Source organism: Budorcas taxicolor, chromosome 14, assembly GCF_023091745.1.
Source record: "Budorcas taxicolor isolate Tak-1 chromosome 14, Takin1.1, whole genome shotgun sequence".
NCBI lineage: Eukaryota > Metazoa > Chordata > Mammalia > Artiodactyla > Bovidae > Budorcas > Budorcas taxicolor.
The window spans coordinates 72179751-72199089 of NC_068923.1; the positions used below are offsets into that span (position 1 = coordinate 72179751).

The window sequence follows — 19339 nt, forward strand, 5'->3', positions numbered from 1 at the left end:
AGTTATTATTCACACTCTGTCCAGACTTCTCTGGGGAGGGGGAAGGGAAAGTCAAACTATATCTTAGTGTTTCTCTTTTCAAATGGGTGATTAATTACAGGTGCTGAAATCTTTTGGATAATCACTGAGGATGAATGCATCGCTGAAATCAGCAGTACATAGAGAACTCTAAAAGCTACTAGTTGTTAACATGGTAAAACAAAACAGAACATTCTACACTTGGTATCTTGTCTAAAAATAATGCAGTCATTGACCTTAACCTTATCAAACTGGTCCCATCATCAAGGTCAAATACAACAGTAAATAACTTCAGTAGGACATGAGCATACCATAAGTATTTATGAAACAACTATATCTGTACCTTGCATCTTTCTATAAAAAGTACTCACAAACAAAAATACTTTTTCAGTAAATGATTTTAATTTTGAAATAGAACTGTGAGATTTGTCAAAGATTTAAGATAAAAAGTTTATCCACTGTTTAATCTTTTCAGAACCTCCATTTCTATCTCAATACCATAATAGAAAATGCACATGGGCAAATCTCAAATGTATCAAAAGAGACCAAAAGCTGCAATTGTTATCAGTATATACCCTTAGGAGATATTCTTTTACTTTGACCAAAGGAAAAAGAACATATGAGAGCTATTCAGACAATCTCTGGGCTCTCATTTTTTGGGAGAGACATCACTGATTAACGGATGGATTCTGAGGCATTCATTGGGCTTCCCTAGCGACTCAGTGGTAAAGAATCTGCCTGTAACACAGGAGACATGGGGTTCAATCCCTGGGTCGGGAAGATCCCCTGGAGAAGGAAATGGCAACCTATTCCAATATTCTTACGTGGAAAACCCCATGGACAGAGGAAACTGGCGGGATGCAAGCTGCAGTCCATGGGGTCGCAAAAGAGTGGAACATGACTCTTGTTTGGCAACTAAACAGAAACAAAAAGCAACTGAGGCATTTTGGGTTTAGAGAACTATTTTATGTCTATGCAGCAGATAAAGGGGAAGAAGGCAATGGTACCCCACTCCAGTACTCTTCCTGGAAAATCCCATGGATGGAGGAGCCTGGTAGACTGCAGTCCATGGGGTCACAAAGAGTTGGACATGACTGAGCGACTTCACTTTCACTTTTCACTTTCATGCATTGGAGAAGGAAATGGCAACCCACTCCAGTGTTCTTGCCTAGAGAATCCCAGGGATGGGGGAGCCTGGTGGGCTGCAGTCTATGGGGTCGCATAGAGTCGGACATGACTGAAGCGACTTAGCAGCAGCAGCAGCAGCAGCAGATAAAGGGACAGAAACAGCACAGGTATGGTGCTAGTTTTCCAGACTCACAACACTTCACAAGAGTTAGCCATTGGCTTGGTTCACAGAATGGCAGGAATGTCAGGCAGCTAGCTATATTTGAGTTTCTCTTAGAAACCACCATGATGCACCCTGCTAATTCTCTTTCCAGTTTCCATTCTGCAACAATGAATCAAACAAAGAAAGGAAACTATCTGAAAAAAAAAAATCATTAGTTTGTGGAAAGATATATGGAAATACTGATTTTTGTTCCTTTATACACTACCGGGATCTATGCAAAGAGAAAGCAAATGTCACATAGTGAAACTAGGGGCTGACTCTTGCCAACAGGTTCATCACTATTTTTCATCTTTGTAACATACATACCCACGATATGCTCTTTTTCTTCAGCCTGCTAATCAGGGCAGTGGTACCTGATAGTGGATGATTGACTAAAGAAATCAAGATTGAACTTATTCCCTGAGGCACACTGTACCTCAGATCAAAGAGAGCACATGTGGCATCCTGAAAATGCAATCCAACTGCTCTCACCTCTTAACTCCCTGACACGGGAACCAAAGACAATAATCCTTACAAATCAGAGCTACTTTCTGTAAAGAGGGAGCACAGAATTAGAGGGAGAAATTTGGAGATCTGGACTGACTCAGTTAAATAACTTCTTTTTGGACTGACTCAATTAACTAAATTATTTTTTTAAAAGCTTACGGCTAGTTTTTACTTTCTAGCCCAAATATACATTCTAATCTCAATGACAAATTAAGAACAGCCATATTGGATGCTAAATGCTTAGAACCAAGATGATCTTTTTGCAAAAGAATGGATAGAAGCTGATCCAGAAATTCTGCTGTATCACAAATGCAATGAGGTTTATTCTAAGAACTGGACAGAAATACAGGTGCTAAAACATCTTTTAAAAAATCTGTAGCACCTTTAATTATACTGCCATTAAAAAATACTTCTTTAGCTATTTCAGAAATCATATCTCATAGAATAATAACTAAGTTCATCCTGGTATAGGATCAGATTTTTAATGCCATATCAATGGAAACTATAAAAATGTAATTAATGCCTGTGGAGTTATGAAGTTACCTCTTTTTAAAATAAGTTTTCTAGCATATTCAGTTACATTCAATAGATAGCATTCTTCTTAAAGTATAATAAAGAAACTCAAGTGCTAACTTGAACCACTCTAGCGAACATCCAGTCACTTCACTGGGAAATCTGCTTTACTCCTACATACCTCAATGATGAAAGCACTTCCATGTTATCAACAGAGCATTAAAATTAATATCCAGGTGTAACGCTGATGGAATCCAAGACTTTTACCATGTTAAGGTTAATTAAAAAAAAAAATTAATTCTATTATTTCACAACTAGTCAATATAGATTAGATAGATTTGAGATGAGTCACATCTATAAAACAGAAGCAAATTACTGAGAAATTAAGTTCTATAAACATTATGAATACTTTGTATTATTTGACATTACAAAATATTCAACACGTCCTACAATGCCTTTCAGGAGAAACTATGGTAAAACAATACAGCAGAATAAGATAAGTGAAAGCTTGATTGCTGTAACTGACCACCTAAAATGGACTGTACTTCTTATTCCTACTGATTTCCCTTTTTTTCAACTTTATGATAACTAACTACATATGAACTAAGGAAAGACAGTTGGAGAACTATTGAGAAGATGCAACTCAAAGAGGAGGTCGTGCATTCTTTTGAATGCTGTCAAACAAGCTAAAAGGAGATGACTTGCTTCTCTTTTCAAAACCTCAGTGGCTATAGTGGTATAAAAACAACACAAGATAGAGTACCCTCTTCTTTCTACAATGTGAGTGGTATATAAAATTTGCAGCAAATATTAGCAATACTTCATAACAAAATGCCACCAAACCACTCATTTCTTCAGTTTAAAGATAAATGCTGAAAACTGAACATACTATTCAGTATCTCTAAATCAATTAAACTGTTTGAATCATGAATAATCACAAAATATTTATTATTATGTCATCTTAATGATTGTTATGGACTTCCCTGGTGCTCAGACGGTATGGACAGTTCTCAATAATTCAAATGCATAGAGAATAGAGAGTAAAGGGAAATGAAAACTCACAGAAAATCAAACAATATAAAAGGGTACTTTGCATTTTACATTTATACATTTCTTAATTTCTCACATTTTCTTTTTCTTTCATTACTATATTTGCCACTAACAAACATTAACATTTCTATAAGGCTCCAGGTAATCAAGAATTAAAATACCTTTTTCATCATCCAAATTTATACATCAAAATGTTCTATATTTATTCTAAGTTACCTACTGGAATACTTAAAATATCATTATGATAATTTGTCAATTATGTGCTTTGCCATAAGATAAAATAATGAAATTACAAGGAAAAATGAGAAACATTATCAATACTTACAATGCTTTCCAATCTATGACAGAATAAAGCACTAAGTTTTTGTAACTTGTTCAAAAATAGAGGTGTGCTTTATTTAATGATACTATTTTATTTAGGAAATAAACACATCACTTGAGTTAAACAAAATAAAAATGAAAATATCAGTTTTATTCATTGACTTAAAAATCAACCATTGTGTCGTGTGTGTGTATAAACTTATGTGTGTGCATGGCTGTGTGTGAATATGATTTTGGGGCATTAGGTTTGCTTAAAGTAATATATAAAGGGTACATAAAGGGTGCAGATAGAATTCAGTTATATTTAAGTACTCATATAAGGAGTAATTATGCTTGGTGAGAATTTAGTTTTTGTACCTCACTTTTTAGCAGAGTTCTTGACTTGTAGCACATACTTAATTGAGTCAAGCTTTCTTCAAGATGTCCTGCACAACATATCTAACATCAGAGAAAGAGATTTTAGGCATTCAATTGCTAGTAGTTAACAGCAAGGGAAGACTGTTAAATTAGTGATAAAATAATAAAAATAATTACCCCACTTGCGAGTCCCTTGGACTGCCAGGAGAACCAACCAGTCCATCTTAAAGGAGACCAGTCCTGGGTGTTCACTGGAAGGACTGATGCTGAGGCTGAAACTCCAATACTTTGACTACCTCATGTGAAGAGTTGACTCATTGGAAAAGACCCTGATGCTGGGAGGGATTGAGGGCAGGAGGAGAAGGGGACGACAGAGGATGAGATGGCTGGATGGCATCACTGACTTGATGCACATGAGTTTGGGTGAACTCCAGGAGTTGGTGATGGATAGGGAGGCCTGGCATGCTGCGATTCATGGGGTCACAAAGAGTCGGACACGACTGAGCGACTGAACTGAACTGAACTGACCCTCTCATGTAAAAAAGATAAAATAACTGTAAAAAAGATAAAAATAACACACCACTTGGAAGACACACAATTTGGTGGGGGGTTAATTAGAGTGATAAGTTAAAATGGGTCTGTCTCCACTCTTGTATCCAGCCCATTAGGTCACCAAAGCCCCAAAATTTCTACTGTGCCCATTCCAGCAAGTGTATTTTATGATTAGCTTCAAATAAAAATAGATGGCCTTATAAGGAAAATCTGAAGGCTCTTTATGAATGCAAAGTAAGACTGAGAAAAGTGAAAGTCCCTCAGTCACATCTGACTCTTTGCAATCCCACTGACCGTATAGCTCACTAAATTCTTCTGTCCGTGGAATTCTCCAAGCAAGAATACTGGAGCGGGTTGCCATTCTCTTCTCCAGGGGAGCTTCCCAACCCAAGGTTCGAATCTGGGTCTCCTGCATTGCAGGCAGATTCTTCACCATCTGAACCACTCCAAATATACCTATCCTTCTGGGATTTCTTTTTTAGGAAGAAAAAGTTGAAATGACATTGGTAAATATGTCGCTTTCCTTCTAGTTTATCTGTCCTCATACTTACATACAAACATTATTTTAAACAGAATTTAACAGCCTGAGTTAAACAACAAAACAAAGAGATTAAAGTTGAATGGGAGTGTGTCTATCAGCCAGGGCTCAGTAGAGGGAATACACTTCACCTCTAGGCAACTGAGCCCCCCTAACTGAGCATATTACCATCCTGGGTATTGAGGTCACTGCCTATCATTCATCCCTTTGACAGCCACTTTGTTTTGGACTCTTTATGCCTGTATGTTTGTTTATAACCTGCCAGAATAACAGTGGAGTGAATGAAAGAAAATCCTAGTAGTATCTGTTAGTTTAAAGATACTTAAAGATTACAGCTAGTTACCGGATGACAACTTTTCCAGCCCCCATTCACTAATTGCTCTCTGTTTTCATTTTATTGTGGTATGCTATAAAATACTGCTTCTATTTTACTGGCACTTCAGTTGCCTTTATTTTTTTTTCCCCTTTATGTGTAAGAATGACTTTATTTTAGCTAGGACTATCAGCTCAGTTTCTAAAGCTCACTGGAATTCTCTTAGCTATATGAATTTTTAGGAAACATTAAAATTTTTTTTTAAATTCAGAGCGAAAATAGCACATTTATCCCCTCTCAAAAATCCCAATAACTAACAAAGGTACATTAGGCTCCAAAACAGCTTAACTGAACCATATGTGAATCCAAAGGCCTGCCAAAATAGAATCAGCATTATAAAAGGTAGTTTCATATTTCATCCAGCCATAAAATAGGAACCTACAGTATATGAAAGGCACTGACCACTTGCACAGAGCTCACAATGACAACAGCATGGAAACGCATTGTCAGCAGAGAAGTGCCCTCCATATACACTCTGGGAGGTTCTTAAGTTTTTTGTGTTTTCTTTCCTTTTTCTGGTGTGTGTGTGTGTGTGTGTGTGTTTAACCTGGATTGGCTAATCACAGATTATGGGAACAAAAAACTTAAAACAGTATCTTGAACCTCAGTCCGTCTGACAGTTTCAGAATTTCACCATCGAAATATTTCATTAGAAAATCTTCAAGAAGCTGCAGAAGGTTTGGCACTGAACCCTTAGGATCCCGTTAAGGGCCTCTGCTGTAGTCCATAGCTCGTCTAGTCCAAAACGGCACTCTCTCCTCTCACAAATTCTCTCCAAAGCCATCTGAATCCTCTTTTCCTTATCAGGATGATACAGACTCACATCATCCTTGGAGCCTTCTGACAGGGGCGACAGCAGCTGGGGGTGGGGGATGCTACTACTGTTCATTGTTTCCTTTCACAAAACACCGCCACAGGGCGCAGATTAACACCAAAAAAATAGATGGCTGCAACTGAAGAGAAACATTTTTCAGAAAGCCTCCACTTGATTAATGAAGTAATGGAGCAGACCAGGGGTTGACTTGTCACGCACTCTTCTTCCCTCAACCTTCTCCTTCTGGAGAATCAGCAACGATCGGAACTCTTCTGCCAACGTCCACTTGCTCTGAAGAGTCATTTCCACAAAGTTGGAAGGAAGGCCACGGTTATTAAAACTGCCTATATTCCCTGCTAGAAATATTCAGGTAAAGGATAAATTCTTTTCACCACCTCTAAACTACTGTGTTGAAGGCAAATGCTATCTCTCTGCCCAGCTCCCCAAAACCCCACTCCCAGAGTTGATACTTTATTTGACATGTACTTAGTAGCTCATTTGTAAAGAATGCACCGGCAATGCAGGAGACCCCGGTTCAATTCCTGGGTCGGGAAGATCCCCTGGAGAAGGGATAGGCTACCCACTCCAGTATTCTTGTGCTTCCCTGGTGGCTCAGCTGGTAAAGAATCTGCCTGCAGTGCGGGAGACCTGGGTTCAATCCCTGGGTTGGGAAGATGCCCTAAAGAAGGGAAAGGCTACCCACTCCAGTATTCTGGCCTGCAGAATTCCTTAGACTGTATAGTCCATGGGATTGCAGAGAGTCAAACATGACTGAGCAATGTTCACTTTCACTTTGGACCCTGACGCTTATCTCAGATGCACATGAAGCTGTCACTGGGCACTTCCCACAGAACAACATTCTACACATGCCTGCAATGACTTTAAGATGCAAGGTGGTAATAATGACACATCCAAGATTAGCATCAGAACCCAAGGGATTTGTGCTGCCCCTGTCCATGAGATAATGCTTGCACATAGGGTGCTGTGCTGTGCCGTGCCTAGTCGCTCAGTCATGTCTGACTTTTTGCGACGCCATGAGAAACAAATGGTATTTGCTTGACTTCTCAATAAAAGCTAAAACCTAAGGCCCATGAACTGCCTTTGCTCTTCCAAATTTTGTCCCCATTCTTTCTTATTTTACGGTGCATCGCTATCTGCCTTGCGATGTGCCTTATTCACTCCATTCTGTACCAAGCTCTAAAATGCCATAAGCAACAAAAGAATTGAGTTAGCATTTTAAAATACAAACCAAACTCAAAAGTGACTCAGACAGGGTAAATTACTTTCCCAATTGTCTAAAATCCCCAATCACACACCTGAGAAAAGCTTTCTGAAGAAATACTCCTTACAAAAAGAAAACACAAAGGAGCCAGGGTAATTCAAAAAGCAGTTTGACCACTTAACCTTTCTTTCTCTTCCTAAAAACATGTTTTTTCTCTTGTTTCTGTGGTGATTGTCTCCTTAGATGATAAATACTCTAAGTATATACCTTGCACTTCTCTAGGCTATGAGTTCTCAGAATACTGATGCTAGCTAATCAATACGTATGTGTATGTTTGTGTGTATATAAATACATGTGTGCACATGTGTATGAGGATATATATGTACAATGACAGCCAAGAGTGCTTTTTAAAATATGTTCAGAGCGGGGACAGAAGAGAAGAGGCTGGAAGCACAGTTTGGCAAATTAAGGGAATGAGTAATCTACTTTCTATTCACAGGCATAATAAAAAGTAATCTAGATTGTATAACAATCTGTATATTTTTCAAAGTGACTAAATGCATATAATTTTATATAATTTTACAACTGTAAGATGTAGGGCTGGTATTATAACCCCCATTTTATAAATGAGGAAACTGAGAGCAGATGTGATTACCCAAGACAGCACTTTGGGTAATAACAGTTGGGACTAGAATCAGACTACTCTGACCACATCATGGGCTCTTTCCCATGATTTCTCCCCATTTCTGATCTTTACAACGTGTTAGTGTATGTTTCTCAAAATTACTGAAGGAGAAATACTTAGCAAACAGCCTGCCTCTGGCTCCTATTTCCCATTAGATTTCACATAACTGTCCCATATATTTTCATTCATCTTTCTCTGTCCTCATATTAATAATCAATTTCTAAACAAATTAATCAAGAATTTATTCACGACTTTCTATATGGAGCAGCTTATCTACCTTCAAAAACGATAATAAAATGTATCTCATTTTTACGTGTATCTTTTACTTACAGTTAAACCTTGATTATTGGTTATGATGTTTTATAATATATGATTTAGTCTTTTCTATTTAAATTAATTGGATTTTATTTTGTGATGTCTCCCATTGCTACTATTATTTGAAAGTCCTTCCTTATTCAGAGGCGAGGTAACTTTATGTACATTATCTTAGCAGTAAACAGCCTCTGAGATGGGCCCCAGTGATCACAGCCTTTGGTTTTAAGCCCATGTACAATGCCTTTCCCTTCAGAGTGGGCTAGACCTGCTGACTCAGTTTTAATAAAAAGAATTCAGCAAAAGTGATGGGATGCCTACTTCCAAGACTAGTTTATGAAAAGACTATGATTTCTGTCCTGGGCTCCTTGTCTTGCTCTCTCATTTGCTTGCTCAGAGAGAAGCCAGTTGCCATGCTATGAGCTTTTCCTCGGAGAAGCCAAGGAGGCAAGGTACTGAGTCAACAGCCATGCAGTGACCTTTCAAGCAGGTCTTCATTGGGTTGAGACTTCAGACGACACCATAGCCCTGGCTGTCACTTTTTGAATCCAGCCTTGTATGAAACACTGTACCACAGACACATAGATAAGCAGTGCTCATAATTCTGACCCTAAGAAAAGAGTATGAGAAAACCACAAGACTAAGGCACATAACCCTACGCTTCATTCTGAGCTCCTGACCTTTGAAATAGAAAGAGCTATAAACCATATAAAATAGCACAAATGATATACAAATTACTAGCATCAAGAAGCCATAGTTTTGCTGAACTAGGGCAAAGGGTTTTATTATAAAAAGTGATATAAAAACAAATGACTAATACAGAATGACTTTAAGTTCAATGCTTAAATATATAAGGAAAAGAGATGTTCATTTCCAAAAGAGAATTTCTCAAATAAGTTTGCAAGTTTACAAAAACATTCTAGAAATATTATTTTATTTTTCCTTCATAAATAAATGTAAGAATTATTGCCTATGGACACCATACAACATCAACACGAGCCTTGTAGGAGTCCCTAGGACAGGGTCAGACTCACAAACCTGCCCACATCAGGAAAGCCTCTTATGAGACTAAAGACTGGCAACGCCAACTGAGAGCTAATGTTAAGATATGATATTTAATTAGTGGTGTCCTCGGAATATCTATTGATACTTAGTTATAAAATACAGTCAGATATTTTATGAGTCCAATATGTTCAATTTAAAGGGTTATGTCTACGTAATATTGATTTGTAAGAACAAACAAAAGGAATACAAAATAGCACTTATGTCCATTTCTTTAACAGTTATCTCCAAGTTACTGACGGTATTAATTATGCCCAGTAGACATCATTTGCTAAATTTTTGCAACACTGGAACAATATATATTATAACTCTGTAAATAATAGGGAAATGCTCACGCCAAACAATTGTTTTATAAAGAGCTGCAGAATGGCAAGACTTGAAAAAAGTCAAGGAGAAAGACGTTAAAAGGCAAGCCAGATATATCAGCAAATAATCAATAAAATTTTGGGTCAACTTTGTAGACTGCTCCTCACAAGTGTGTTCTCATTTTACCTTCTCCTCCAGCCAAAAACACTTTTTCCAACTTTATATTCCATAATTTGTGTTATGAAAGAGCAGAACCATAGCTTGCAAATCATTCCCTCACCACCCAAGAATGTGACAGACTTTCCTAAGGGAACAGGGATTCTATCCCCTATGGGACCTTAAGCTTGAGAAAAGATTTACAAACAGGAACAACTCCATAAACAGAATCTAGATGCCTAAACCAATAGCCAAACTGAATCTTTCATATCTATGCTTGCAGAAAAGGTTGTGTTACTCATTAGTCTGTTCAACTTTATATACACTGTCTTCTTAGCAGAGCAACTTTAGCCATATTAAATGCCATGAAGTAGTTACTCCTTCCAGACATTGATTATATTAACAGCACATCACAGAGTCATTTTAATAACTCCATGAGAAGACTATTTTCAATAAAATTCTCCTTGGAATTCTAGAAAAAGGGAATAATAAATAATCTTAAACAAACCAAAAAAAAGATGCTTTCTATTTATTCAAACTTGGCCTAAGTATAAGTAAAGAGCTTAGCCATGTAGCATAACCCAAAGGCAAAATGTGTTTAGATTTTAGGCACAGATCAGTAGGTTAGACCCATAAATAAACCTGTCTATATACAGCAAGAAATTGTGTCTTTGTGTTCCTACCTTTCAAATCCAAGTGCAAACATAAAGAACCTAGAAAGATTTCACCATCAGAAGAAAAAACAAATTAAAGGTTGATTGAGATTAGTAGACAGACTAGCTACGCATAAAAGGTGTAATTTTAGAAGGCAGATACAAATTATTAGGAAAGGCCAAATATCATTTCAACATTACAAAAAGAATTCCATCCGTAGCCAATATCACTATGTCCACATTATAATACAATAAATCCCTTCAGATCCATATATAATTGACCTCGCTCATTTGCTTCGACAGATTTGAATTGTTGAGTAATTCCTTGGTGTTTGGTTTCTTTCTTTCTGACTCAGATTCTACAGGATGCTTTCATTAACTTGGGACTTCATGCCAATCTCTCTTCTCCCTGAGCACTCTCCTCTTCCACAAACAAACAAAAAATGAACAAAAAGTCCCCTCTGATTCTAGAAACCAAACCAACACACCATTTTCCAAGGCTCTGCTGTACTAAGTGTCTTGCCTCATGTCTTCTTGGAGCAGCTTCCGCTGTCCACTCAGTTTCCATTAATTCTCCACATGGCAGATAGAGTATAAGAGAAGCCAGGATCTTGGCCTCCCTAAGGGACAAATCTACAGTCTCCATCAATAATGAATTTCACCAATGTTTCCTCAGAGGAACAGGGTACAATTAAAAAGGTTATAAGTCCTTGCACTGCTAGAACCTAAGGGCATCCGTGAATGAAACTGGCTTAAGCCCAATTAGAGGAATCAGTACATTTGTCTTCTCTTGGAACAACCCTGCTCTTACAGTTCCCATCAATTCAGTATAAATCTGACTGATCTTATCCAAGAAGTTAATAGAAAATTGCTCACAGTGGGCGACTGCCACCTCAGTTTCCAAGCAGAGACAGATGGAATTTCCCAGATGGTTTGTCACTGGAAAGTGCAAGGCTGGATGAGACTTCACAGAAAGCATGGTAGAGCAGAATACCTTCTTGGCCTTCACCCAGGTCACAGTGAAGGATTGAAAGTGGATTCTGTTACAAACAAATCATAATTGCCTCAATGGGCTCACCACCTTGTCCTCTTTACTTCAAAGGGGTGCAGATCTTACACTGAAATTAGTCAATATTTATCAAGAAGCTGTCATAGGCATATCTTTCTGTTAGGTAAACCCCGACAAAACAGATACAGTTATCTTCCTCCACTGCATCTTACATTCAAGTGAGATTAAGAAAAAAATTATAAACAAATAAAACAGGCACAAGATGGCATTAACTGTGGTACTGAATTGCTAAGGTGGGCAGATGAAGAAAGATCTAAGGGGAAACAGGAAAAATGGGATAAAGACTCAAGGAGAACACCGAAGTCTTGTGCATCAGTTGCTGATACTGGAGAAAAGTTAAAGGAAAGAATTAATTGACTCACTTTCTAAAGGTTATTTACTGAGACCTTGCTATAAACCAGACATTGTTCTAGATAAGAAGGATACAAAGATAAACGATAAGGAGCACACAGTTGGTGGCACTAGTGACAAAGAATCTGCAATGCAGGAGATACAAGAGGTGGAGGTTCGATCCCTAGGTTGGGAAGATTCCCCTGGAGGAGGGCATGGCAATCCACTCCATTATTCTTGCCTGAAGAATCCCATGGACAGAGGCACCTGGCAGGCTACAGTCCATAGCATGGCACAGAGTCAGACACAACTGAAGTGACTTAGCAGCAGCAGCAATGTATGGGTGAGATAGACAAGTAAAGAGATATTCAGAATTATGCAGTAAATGTTCTAATCCTAGGAAGCCTAAAGATCATAGAAACATCTGAGGAGGAGTTGATATCTGTTCCAGACTGGAGGCTTTAGAGAAGATCCATTTTGGGGTAACCTGGGGCTGAGTCTTGAAGTGAGAAGTGGCGTTAGTATGATAAAGAAGGGCAGGAAGGGGGAGCACAGGGCTTTGTGGATGATAAAACAGCATGGCCAAATGCACAGAGACATGAGAAAAAGAGCATATTCACACTGTAGGTAGCTGAGGTTGACTGAAAGCTACACGGAGAGCGGAAACGAGGTAAGAGCTGAGCAGGTGATATCATGAAAGCCCTTTCTCCAGAGTTTGGCTTCTCTTGCGCCCTTGAATGATTTCAGGCACACAAGTAACAAGTTTTTCTATAAGGACACACTGTGATTTGGGTAAAGAAAAAGAAGACAGGGAGGAAGGCAGAAAGAATAGTTAGAAGAATACTGTGATAATCAAGGAAGAAATGATGGAGGCTTCACCAACAGCAGTGGCCGTAGGGAACAGAAAGAAGGGAGTAGACGTGGAGAAGGCAGGAGTGTTGGTACTTGCTTCCTGGATGTGAAAAGCAGAGACTTGGAAGATGTTTGGCTCTGAATGGCTGACAAAAACAAAGCTGTTCGTTATAGGCAATAAAGGAAAGGTGTGTGTGTGTTTGTGCCTACATGTGCATGCACGTACACATATGACTATGTATGTAAATGGACCTATGAGATGTGAGAGGGGAGAGGCAGAAATGGAAGGAGGGTGCCATGGAATAACGCATAGGATGGACTGCCTGCAGAGGCAGCAAAGGAGAGGCGGAGATTTAGCTTCAAAAGTGACCAAAATTTGGAAGGCAGGGAAAAGGGCACAGAGACAGTAGGTGGAAACAACAATAAACTCTCCTTACGACTGTTGAGTTGGAGGAAGTCAGTGGGACAGCCTTGTAAAACAGTTGAAACGTGCTATTAGAGAAAGGGTAAAAAGCCAAGGTTAGAGATTTTTTAATTTAAATGTCATTTGTAAATTAGTAGCTGAAGCTTTGCGAGTGGATAAGCTCCCTGAGGCAATGGGAACAGAGGGAGAAGAGAAGAAAGGCCACAGTGTTTTGGGAAACATAGTTAAATTTAAAAGAGCCAAGACCCAGAGCGATATGAGAAGTAGAAAAGTATGGGAGTCCTGGGCCCAGATTAGAATGAATATTAAAAAGAGGATATTATTCACAATGTCAACATCAATGGAAAGAAATATAAGACCCAACAAAAAGTCATGCCTCAGCAACATTATAAATTATATCACTGAGAGGGTGAAGCTGGGAGGGTATGGGTGGGGTCAGTCAGATGGCTCATGGTGAGGAAATTCAATTAGATCATATTTTTATTTTAAAGAGCATTTGTTGAATATCTATTATTTGCCAGAGGCAGTGATCTAGAATTGAATAATTATGATTTTTAAAAATCTATACTGTCTAGAATCTCAGCAATAATTTGGATATTACACTCCAATTTATTTCATTATTATATCTTAGAAGCTCTCTTGGCATTGCTTTCCCAGAAAGTTACCTTCAGACTGATTCAAGTGCAAGTAGTTTATTCAGAGGTGACCTCAGAACCGTTCAGTAGAGGTGTGGAGAAGTAAGCAGGAAGGAAAAGGAAGCCCATAAATGATGTGTTATAAACCTGGCTGGAGCTCAGTTTCACTGGCAAACTCTAAGAGATCTTATAAAACACTTTTCATATCGTAATGGAGAGGCAAGGAAGCAGGGAGGGTAGGTATCCACCAACTTCTGTCCCTCATTGGTTAAGGATTACTTTTGGAAACATTAATTTTCCAGCATGTCACAGCTTGACTGGTTTCCAGTAAGTTTGCTCCTGAGGCTGGAAAAAATGTCCTCAAATAGAAAATCAGAGATGTTTCCACCAGGCAGCCTTTGACAATATAGGTAGAGACCTATGGGTAGAGATATAGTCGCTGTAGGGTGGGCACAACATGAAGCTTGAAGACTTGCAATGAATGGGCTCAGAGACTAGTACTGGAAGATTTAGAGCTAGAAGGGCACAATGGAGATATCTAATAATTCTAATATTTCCCTATGATGTAGATCAGGAACCTTTAATTCTTTCCTCAACCACATATCTATGATAACAACTACCTTAAAATTAAGATGGAATTTAATGTGCACATTATTTTATTATTAAATCAATAAAATTTTACCTATAGTACCCTTTATATGTACACTTTCTGTTTGTAAAATTCAGTATCACAACTACATGGTAAAATAAAACAAGGCTCCCTTCTGATTGAATGACATGAATAAAATGACATTTCTATGTCAAATTTCATTTGCTGACTTTAACAGATTGTGATGTTTACTATTATGTAGTAGGTAACCTGGGACTTTCTATTTACGTTCTGTTTAATTAAGTATACATGTTGCATGATTCCAGCAGGAAGTTGGTTGAATAAGACTAGTTACCTACTGAAAGCTGATTCACTCAAAAAAGAGAACGAGAGCAAATGTCACTAATACTGTAGACACCAACCTTCCAAATAATCGGTGTTGTCTGATAATTATAAGCACTTAACCAGGGGCTAGCAGAGCAGAGATTTAGCATATACAAAGATCTATGTCTTCAGGAGAAAATGAGAGAACTTCAAAGGCACAACATATAAATACATAAATTCTAAAACACCTCCAAAACAGATATTGATCACAATTTAAACTGATTTTTAAAATTCCTTCCTTGTCAATAGTCCTTTGCCATTTTCAATGAATAAAATTGTAAGACTTTCAAAAACATGAAATTTGGGTCACTATGATAGCACTTAATGTAAATTATTTCTTGACACAGAAGTAGGATGTTGGAAAGAAAGCTAGGCTCCCTTACTGGTTAACAATTCATACAGGAGTGGAAGACTGTACCTGAAAAATGAAACCTTATAATATACCACAGACCTTTGGACACTGTGATGGTTAATTTTGTGTATCAGCTTGGATGGTGTTTTTGTTGAGACTGACATTTGAATCAGAGTACTCTGAATAAAACAGATTGCCCTCCATCATGTGGGTGGGCCTCACCCAATCAGAAGAAAGTCTGAATAGGAAAAAAAGACCGGCCTCCTCAAATAACAAACTTCATCTATACCATCAGCTCTGCTGGGTCTCCAGCCTGCTGACTCACACCGCAGATTTTCATCAAGCCGACTCCATGACCATGTGAGACAATTCCTTATAAAATATATAAACACACACACATCACACACCCTATTCTGTTTTGCTGGAGACCCTGGACTAAAACAGTGTCCCTTGGAAAACAGTCAAATTTAGGCATGTAAAATCCCCAAATGCCCAAAGTCTATAATTTGACTTATTTAATTTGGTGTGTCTTTCCAGTTTTAAACTTGAAAGATTTTAATGGACCCATTTTTACAGGTGACTGAGTAGTAATAATATTCAGTATTTCTTAATAATTCAGGTATGCTACCTCATTTAATCTTTACAAAACCCTGACAAGCTAGGCAGTAATATTGTCCTTATAGATAAAATTTCTAAAGACAGTATTAGATTGCAGCATGGGGGTCTCAACTCATATTGAGTTAACCTTGGTCTAGTCATTCAGCTTCCCAAAGTAGCAATTTCCTCCTGTGAAACAAAGGAGGAAAAAAAAAAAAGGGTATTTTCTTCTCATATGCTCATGTAAGAATTAGATGAGATATAAAACCTGTAAAGCACTTTGACTCTAACTGGCCCATTGAAAATATTAACTATATTCTGCTATTAAGCATAAACTATCTAATAAGATAATGAGGTGTGAACAAAATTTTATTTATTTCTATGTTCATTGTTTTATATGATTCCAAGAAGAACATTTTGTCAAATCAATTCTTTTGATGTTTCCATATAGCCTATATTTCTGGTAATGTTCTATATATATATATATATCCAAATGCCTGCTCTGCAAAGGCTTCCTGCAGAAGGTGGCATATTGCTAATGCACTTCAAGATGGGAACTTGAAAGATATAAAAAGGATTTGACATCTGGCATGGTGACTCAGTTAATTACTGTGTTGGATTAATTAGTTTACTGGGTCTCTTGAGACAACACCATGAGCCTGAACAGAGTAACATAACACTGGTTGGTGAATAAGCAATTTAAAAGAGTGCGCTAATTCCAAATTTGATTTCAGGTTGGGTAAGGTAGGGTAAGGTAGGGTTAATAGATTATATATTGTATTATGAAGAAAATTTATCTTCATGATATAAAACCTATATTAAATGACTGTCAAAATTATAAAGAGGTAATAAAATTGTGGAACTCTTTGAATTAATGCCTAATTCTTCAGTCATGATAGTTATGAAGTATTATAACAACTATTTTGCCTGAAGTAAGAAAAAAGAACCTACTTGTAATCATTGCATATTTCTCCCAAAGCTTTTAATAAATTTAGAATTCATGTAAAGAAATTCCTAATAATTTTATCATACTCAGATCATGTTACAGACGCTATTGGGAAGGAGTGTGATCTGGTATTTAAAAACACAGATTCTGGAATAAAAAAGCCTGAGCCTTAATTTTCGTATCTATAAATAAGATTTTAAATAGGACCATATTCACAAGTTTGTTTTGAGGAGTAAAGGAGCTGACACACTTCTAATCCTCCATATAGTGTCTAGAAAAGAATACATACACAGTGCAAATTAGACACTTATTCTATAGAAGTAACAGTAGTGCCAAGAGTACTACTAGTAGTATTTAATGACAAAATCAAAAGTAAATTCTAGGAAGAAAATATTATTATCAAAAAAAAACTTTTTTAAAGTATATTTTAGCAAAGCAGCTACATTTTAAAATAGAGGAAAGTTCTATAGTTTAGGGAAATATCATGAATCAAATGCTTAAATTCTAAGACAAAAGAAGAAAACTAAGTTATTAAGATTATTTTCTATTAAATAATTATTCACCACGACTGGGTTTTTGATACACTACACAGTATCCATTCACTTCAAATAGTACCAAGAATACTACAATGTCACATTTATAACCAAATTACTTAAATGATATTAAGTATGGCATAAGATAGCTTTAGAGTGATACAGAAATATGAAAAAAAATTATATCATGTCTAAAAAACAGGAAATTATTTCATTGAAAAATTGAACTTCCACAGATAGGTTTACTTTCCATACATCATAATTTAGCATATGCTAAAGATGTATAAAAAGCATCATTCTACATATATATCATGATATAAAGATTAATTAAAAATAACATCTTCATAGAGATATTATGCTGACATAATAAAAAGGAAAACATGTGTTTCTTACATTAACAATAGCTGACACCGAAGCGGCATTACACTTTTGAAGAAATAGCAGGCAAATGACCAAAGTTTGTGTTGGTGTCTGATACACAGTGATAAATAAGATAAATATCTTATTGCCTAAAACATTTTGAAAGCAATGCTAGAGTACCAATAGAAACACTCAGATAAAATGGGTTTTGCAAAGGATTTAATTCAACCTTTGATGTTGAGACAATCTTCCCCTTGCCTTTGCTTGATTAAGCAGTATAATAGCTGGTATCACCCTATCAAAGGAATCAATAGAACAGTCCACTATACAACTCAGCCACGAAGGTCAGCAGTGTTTGTGGAGCCGCTTCTCAAACCCCTTCTGCAGCAGGCACACTGGACCACCACAGAGTACACTGCTCCAGATTATTAAATATTTAGCCTGGTCTGTCAACTTGTTTGGTTCTTAAATACATGTGAAGTCTCCTACTTTATCCTTTTACGGATAAACACAAGGATTTAGAAGGTAAAATGCACACTTCTTGAATCTGTTATGCTGTTTAAAAGTTGGATGACACAAATGTTTCTTATTTATTCCAGTCATTACTTTTAGTTAAATCAGTAACCTCTTTCTCATTCACATGGCACGAAATAAGCAGAGATCTGCACATATTAGTTTCTTTCATGTAATAACCCGAAGAAGTGATTTCTTTCATGTAATCAACTGAAAAAGGAAAGCAACATTGCTGAGTCAAGTACACTTGTTAAAACCCCTCTGGGAGTTCTTACGCCCCCACTCCCACCACCTCAAAACAGATAGAGTCATTTAGCTGGCATGAAACTCTTCCTACATAAATGGCATTTAGAGAGAGGGACTTCCATTTCATATATATATAATATTTTTATCCCCAAGTTTTGTCACTTGAATTATCACGCATAATAGGAGAGGTCCTGGTATCCTGATTCCTGGACTTTGTGCAAGTTACCTTACTGCTGCTGCTGCTGCTAAGTTGCTTCAGTCGTGTCCAACTCTGTGAGACCCCATACACGGCAGCCCACCAGGCTCCCCATCCCTGGGATTCTCCAGGCAAGAACACTGGAGTGGGTTGCCATTTCCTTCTCCAATGCGTGAAAGTGAAGTCTCTCAGTCATGCCCGACTCTTAGTGACCCCATGGACTGCAGCCTACCAGGCTCCTCCGTCCATGGGATTTTCCATCAAGAGTACTGGAGTGGGGTGCCATTGCCTTCTCCGGTTACCTTACAAGGCAAAAGGGAATTAAAGCAGATGGAGTTAAAGTTGCTAGAGTATCCTGGATTACTCAAGTGGGCCCAATGTAATCACACGCATTCCCGAATGTGCAAAGGGATACAGAAGAGTCAGAGTCAGAATAAAGATATGTAAAAGACTCAGTCAGCCGTTGCTGGTTGTGAAGATGGAAGGGAGCCATGAGCCACAGGTTGTGGACAGCCTTTAGAAGATGGAAAAGCAAAGAAAACAT

General features: G+C 37.6%; 1 protein-coding gene across 1 annotated transcript in view; it reads right to left on the minus strand.

Annotated features, from left to right (window-relative positions):
• ZFPM2 (zinc finger protein, FOG family member 2) overlaps window positions 1-19339 on the minus strand; it is a 415496-nt gene that overhangs the window by 230469 nt on the left and 165688 nt on the right. The gene's annotated exons all lie outside the window — the stretch shown is intronic.